Below are 7,626 nucleotides of genomic sequence, written 5' to 3'. Positions count from 1 at the left end.
CCACTAAATTTGTACGTTGTATTACGTATACATGTATGTATAGCCCTGACTTTTTATCTCAGAATTATAGGGTTCATACTTCTAAAATAATTATGATCTATCTATGAATGAAGTTTGCATGTTTAGTATCAGGCATTCGGTGAATTCTACTATTTGCTCACACATTACGATTCACACTACTTTGTTAACTAGGCAGTGACAGCTTTGTGTAAAATAAAATATTCATATTTTAATACATTTTTCTTGAGATTTAAACTTTTCTACATTGACATAATTATTCAATCATACTTAAATGCTTAAAAAATTTAATAGAAGTTCTCTAGCCTCGCCTACTATAAAAGTAAAGTTAAGTTACATGTGTCAGTATTCGGAAAACAACAAAACATTGCAAATTATGCTATTTGATGCATGTTGTAGTTTCGGCATAACATTAACTTATTTCAAAATACTGATAGTTCATATCACATGCCAATCATTTCTTTAAAAGGAATACTTTTTTCTGTACTGTTTACCGACAACTTTACAATTACAGCGCCTTTGAACTTATGTGTGCATATGGCACGGAATCCCGATCCCGATTCAGATAAACCTGTGCTAGCCTGGTTCCCTGAGCTACCCATTACGCACAGGAACCAGGCTAGCTCATGCGCAGGCTGAATTTCCCCCATAGCATCCGGTTTAACTTCGCTTATATATTTTCTGCGTGGACCTCAGGGTCAAACATGCATAGGAAAATACTCGAAATTTAAAATTAAAATATATACTATTATTAGGATTTTTCTTCACTATTAGTAAATAATAGTTGATAGCTAAACAAAAAATACCTACAAATTTAAGGTAGATCGATATCTGATGGGTAATTTGTTGGCTGTTCAGCCTCCTTAATATGAAGGCAATCAAATGTAAATTTGAAAAAGTTTAGCAAGGAAAACAAATCGCAAAATTTTTATCTCTTTTGAACAGATCCTCCTTTAAAAATTCCACATTTTTACAACGTCTGAGAAATGGAAAAAATGACGATTTTAACTTTCATCCTCTAACGTAAAATGCTTCCAAAGTTTAATGAGTTTTAGAAAAAAATGCTGAAAGAAAAGAGGTATCATGTTACAAAACATAAGAGCATTTCAGTAGTAAAGCACATTGCAGAAATAATTGTGGTTTTAAACTTTAAATTAGTACGGAAACCATTATTTTCAACAAACTATCAAAAAAACCCAAAAAAAAACAAAAGACAAGAGGAACAATTCAAGTACCTTGCTTAACCCACTTACATCTTAAGATGGAAAACCAAACCTCAATATCAAATACTGATAAAACTAAGATACAATATTGAAAAACCTCATCTACAGCTCCTTTTAACAAGGAAAAAAAGTCGGTAATCTCAAACATTCTTAAAAATACAGCACTAAAAACGAAATTAGAGTCCACAAAACTACAGTACATTTGCATGTATATGAATTTTTAACATAAAACTCATATTAAAACAACACCAAAGTTAATTCCACAAAACCGTAAAACAAAACCACATCCTCAAAAACGTAAGACGGTTGAAAAACTCAAAACCTCAAAAAACTCGAAAGCATGGACCAAAGCACTCAAGACACTGAATAACAAAAATTGCTCCCTTACATGTAGTTAACGTTTTGAGACTTTCTACATTAGACGTTACCTAATAATCCATGCAAAACATCTTTTACTTTAAAAAATTGCACTATCCGAAAAACAGAGCACCAATCGTAATTGCCTAAAATTCAAAGTACAAAGTACCCTTCATAATATGGTTCACAATTTTTTTTGGTCGTTCAGATTAAGTTTGCATGCATAGATTTTTAGCGGTTGTCACCCCTCTCTCTCCAATCCTGTCTTGCACAAAGTGCAAAGTGTCAACAACAAAATCAACCGTGACAACAAAGTACATATTAGAAGAAAAACACAATCTTAACATGATTTAATAAATTCGTACGAGAAGACAAAAAATATTCACCCTCCCCCATCTTAAAATAAACATCAAACATTAAAATATCTCTAAAATACAAAAAAAACTATTAACCCTTATGACAACAACCGCCATAAAATAGCAATACAACCACCACAACAAACAACCTCTAATATTAACATCGCTCACCAGTCCATGAGTTACATTGCTCTGTGGCATATACCAAAAGCATTACTGTGGTTTCATTAATATTCAAGGGTATCAATTTTCGTGGATAAAGTGAAAATCACAGTTTCAGGGATACATGTACATGTATGTAAATTTGCGGCCAATGATCCAATCAATACAAATGTAGAAATTGCATTTCAATGAACATTTAATTTTGTGGATCAACTTAAAAACGAAATCCACGAAAATTAGTATTCAACGAATATTGATGAAACCACAGTACTCTTCCAAAGTTACAGCATTAGTAGTATTTGCAATAGAGATTTGAGATTTCTGATCCGCGTACATGTGTATATCGTGACTGTACAATTCGTTTCTATTCTGAACATGAAATGTAAGGCTTAGCCCTGAATTCAAATTTGCGGAAGAATTATTGGTTACTCAAGGCTCGCATTGAAACAGTAACAAAAAACCCGAAATTGTACCAAGATGAATTGCGGAATTTAAAGCAATTAGCTCTTTATTAAACTAGAGTGTTTACAATCATGATAGTTTATCAGGGGTATGTTAACTATCAAAGGATGCAGTCTTATCTACATTTTGTACTTTTAAAACGAGATATGGTGCAGTATACACAGAATGGCAACAGGAATTCGAAGCAAAACGTTCTTCAATGTTGTAAACAATCTCTAAAAGAAAAAAAAATGAAGAATTTTTTATCCGAGTCTTAATTGGGTAAAGGTAAACATAGGATGTAACTGTTTTCAGATTTTGTTTGGCTGAACTGTTGCAATTGAAGGTCGGGTTCGGAGTGTGTGAAATCTGTTCACTATAATTCCGGAAGATGTTCGTGACAGCTGATTACCGCTAATTTTGTTCGTCTGCGACCTTTAACGAAAAATATTAGGCAAAATTCTACAAGGTCATCCATGAAAATTAATATCCCAGACGCTTGAGAAATAGAGACTCTTAAAGCGCAAAATGAGACTGAATGGCAAACGTGATTAAGGACGACATTTCTAATATTGATTCCCGGCATCGTTTGTGACGTCACGAGTCAAGACCTCACTCACTCAATGAAATTTACATGCTAACGAAAGAAAGAAACCGAGACGCTCTCTCTTTGAAGAAAGAAAATGAACAGACTTCGTCTCACTCTATAGGCAGCTAAAGAACAGGTACTATTAAATGCACGGAATCAAGCCATTGTTTGGGTGAGAAATGTAAACCGACAAATGCACTCTTTGTTTAATGCTATAATATCATAAATATCTGCAAAAGTACTTTATCCAACTCATGAATACGCCAGTAAGAAAAATATGTGAATTTTATCGAAGTTTGACTACGAGCACTTTACCAAATTCTTTGATTTAAATAATGCATTTAACAGCTATCAAAACTTAATAGAGCATAGGCGAGGTGGCACAGTTTCAATGCTTTGAATACAGCGAAGCGTTTATCAAATTAGACCTCAATAAAATTGACTTGCTCGAAATTCACTCATAATACCCTTTCTCTCCAAAATAGTGTTACATCACTATTATACTTTCATTTATTTCACCAAGCATTATATTATTTCACAGACAATTTGACTTGAAGTGATTTGAATGAAGTGATATTATGGAGACCCAAAGTCAACATATTTTATACTCAGTCTGTTATATAACTTTCTGATACGAAACAAACCATGTTTTTCTGAATAGATTCATGAAGATCATACATGATAAATGGTAAAAAAAAATATTAACTATACTGTAATGGTTTTCAAATTGACGAAATTTTCTTTCAATCGTATCAAATTTTTATATTTATGTTGGCCGCGAGGTTAAGTTGGCCGTGAGGAAAGGTGGTTGGCGCATGTTTTATGTACATGAAACTGATGGTAAGAGGCGATAGACGTTAAGTATAAGGGGTACGGAGCCAGAGTTCATCAAGGATGCTGACATGCGCGCGTGAGTGCAGAGGTACATATGTACGTAGATGTTATGTTGGGTGTATCGTAGAACAAGGTGAAATAGACCGTGTAGCAAAATGGTGCCCTATATATTTAGGAAATTCTGTACAAAATGTTCTAAAGACATCGATTACTGCCTGCACCTTATCTCGCACCTTGTCTTCTATAAAAAAGGTCTACTAAAGCTCCAACAATTTCGTCCAAATATCATTAACATACCAAGAACTGAGAAAAAAAATTGCGTCTTGGACTGGATGGTTCCGTAATAAAACGTTTTGCCAATAATTTGTTGCATTTCGAGTTAAACTGACGGCTCATCGTGACCCTTTTGACATTATCTGCTGTAAATCTCAAGTGGGAAAATAATCTCCAAGGTCTTACAGACGAATTTGGTTGATGTGATGAAATTGAGTGGGATAAGATTCACCGAATTTCTTTCTCTCTCTCTCATTCTCTCTTATTCTCTTTCATTCTGTCTGTCTCTCTGTCTCTCTCAGTCTGTCTGTCTGTTTGTCTGTCTGCCTGTCTCTCTCTCTGTCTCTCTCTCTCTCACGTTCTTATTGTCTCTTTTTTAACTGTCTATCATTTTCCGCCTCTGACACAGTCTGTATGTCTGTCTCTTTCTCTCCTTCATTCATTCCCTCATTCTCTGTCTTTGTCTGTCTGTCTGTCTGTCTCTGTCTCTCTCTCTGTCTGTCTCTCTCAGTCTCTCTGTCTCTCTCGCTCTCTCTCTCTCTCTCTCTCTCTCTCTCTCCTATTTAACAAATGGCCGTGATGAGTGCACACTAACTGTAGATACAAATCTGCAAGGTTGTAGAAAGTGTGCATTGCTTATTTGACAGATATCGACTATCTCGGTTCAAGAATCTAGGTTCAAATTACCCAGATGCAGAATTGAAAAAAAAGCGCTTAGACTAGCTATCATTCCTCTAGAAATAAAATGAAAAACGAGAAAGCATATACCTGTTATCATACACGTTTTCGGTTTCGAAAATTCCACCATCCTATTTGAAATTTTTTGGTTTAAACACCATTTTTTATGATATATAAATATAAAAATATGAACTATAAAGCGCCCCTGCAGCTCTGTTGTCTTGTAGATGAATTCAAAATATTCGTAGCAAATTATTTTGAGATTAACTTTCCATTTAAAAACTGTACTTTACAGCACAGAGAGAGAGAGAGAGAGAGAGAGAGAGAGAGAGAGAGAGAGAGAGAGAGAGAGAGAGAGAGAGAGAGAGAGAGAGAGAGAGAGAAAGAGAAGAGAGAGAGAAGGGTCAAAGAGTCAACATAATATATATGTACATGTAGAAAGAGGGTAAAAATGAGGGAGCGAACGAGGACGAATCAACTTATAAAGAAATTAACCGCTGGTCGAATGATAGTATTATCGACATATAAACTGTCTTCGTAACAAACAAGCTGAGATCATTTTTCAATAATTTGATGATTGCGATGATTTATAAATGATCAGAATTATGGATTAAAATTTGCCGATACAATAAACCTTTATTCTATATCTATACTGTCTTGCATGCTAGTTTTGCCGTTGTTTAACAAAAGTGGTCGATTATTATCGGTACCATTACAATGTTCCTTGTGTGCATTTTGAATGTGTTTTTCTGCCTTTTCCCTTGTAAGATAATGTTTTTCTCAAATATCGTGCTTGATTTTTTTTTGGTCAAATGGTGCGGTTGCGTACCGTTGTTTTTATACCGCCGGTGTTCCATGCTGATATTGAATATATTTGAATATATTTGTAGTTGTGTTTATGTATTTGCTGTCTTATTAAAGTAAAATATTACATCTAGTTGTTATATAGCTCTGCATGTAGTTGTCTTTAACGTGATGTTTCGTTGAAACACAGATTAGCATTATGTTGCTGTTGTCAATCTAATGTTGTTGTTTCCAGCAATGAACATCATAACAAGTTATATGTGTAGATATTAACTTACAGTTTATTTTGTAGTTAAAGTGTAATATTCAAAACATTTGAATTAAAATTAAAGTAAGACATTCTGCATTATGGTTACTTGTTTTGAATATGTAATATGTAATGTAATAATGTAACAAAAACTTTAAACTGTTAACCAATCTTTATTTCGTGCGGAAAAAAATTTGCGCGGTTCGCGAGAAAATTATTGTCGTCAGGTTTTCTTACCGCGGATCAGACCTATAAACGTTCTAAATTATATATTAGTTTATCTTCATTGGTTTTATCGCGAAAATAAGTCACTGCAAACAAATTTATCCCATTTGACTCGGAAATTGAAGTCGCTTTGAATGAAAATTTGTTTACAGTAAACTTTCACATTACCATTACTCAAAAGTAAACGATAGTTTTTTTGAACAGCAGTTTGTTGCCTCGAATGCTAGCATGATATTGTTGATACAAAGTCGCAATTGCATATTTAAAAAAAAAATTCTTTGTAATATTTTTCTTACATTAAATTGTCAAAACTCATCAATTGAAACTTATCCTAATTGTTTGGTAAACAGTTTTAATTGATTATCTCTTATTTTTTTATGCAAAATTAATACAGTTACTGCACTAGCTCTTCTTTGAGCGTCTTTAGTTACAGAATCTAACTTGCGCTGATACGGTATAAAGGAATTTCAAGTTTATTATTTTACTTTTGTTGTCATATATTGTTGCATTTTAAAGAAAAGTACAAAGAAGGATCATGTGAAATTTAAGTGCTCGAGTTCTCAAAAACCTGTACATGATCGTCTGGAACAATGTACCGTCTGGAGAAGTGCATACGTCACTAAATGAGATTTAAGGGGGTCCAAATCACTCTCTGATGAGACTGAATAAAGCGAGGCATCGTTAAACAAATGCAAAGTGAATTCTCAGAATTCATCAGTTTTGACAACAGCAATTTCTTTCTTCTTCAACAAATTCATAAATCTCCCAGGTTTTTATCTCCCTGCCGAAAGCCAATATGCACGGACTCTTTAAAAGTACAAACAAATTTCGGAAATAAAATAACTGGAGTTTGTATGGAAGAGCGAAAAGAACGAATTCTTTCTTGCATCCTTCCAATAGATGCCAATAGATCTGTCTTGTGGCAAGGTTTCTAAATACCATTCCATACTAAAATAAAACGGAATCAAGGGATATTGGAGAAAAACAATGGCTTCTTGCAGATTGATGGGTGTTAAACGTTTTGGAGACCATATGGACGAAAGCTAAACACTTTTTACATTAGGGATTTAAAAAAAAATTGCTTTGTATATAATTCATACGTACCGACTCCTACACGGATTCAAACATTTTTTTTTTCATACGCAATATTGCTGACATTTCGAAGCAAATGTTTTGTGGGCTTCAAAACTATAATGTTTGTAGAAAAGTTTGAATTTTAACTAAAAGGACGGGGTAAAAACTATTGGAAAAATAATAATCTCTCATGATTTGCAATGTAATATGATTTTATTCATCTCGCTATGTGTTTTCTATCCCCTCGCCAAGACTCTGGGATTGAAAACGTACAACTCGTTGGATAAAACCATACAATGTACATGTATACCTTGACAATCCGGCCTGGCGGGATCTGCAAAACGG

Source organism: Crassostrea angulata, chromosome 9 (assembly GCF_025612915.1).
Source record: "Crassostrea angulata isolate pt1a10 chromosome 9, ASM2561291v2, whole genome shotgun sequence".
NCBI lineage: Eukaryota > Metazoa > Mollusca > Bivalvia > Ostreida > Ostreidae > Magallana > Magallana angulata.
This window is presented reverse-complemented; position numbering follows the sequence as displayed.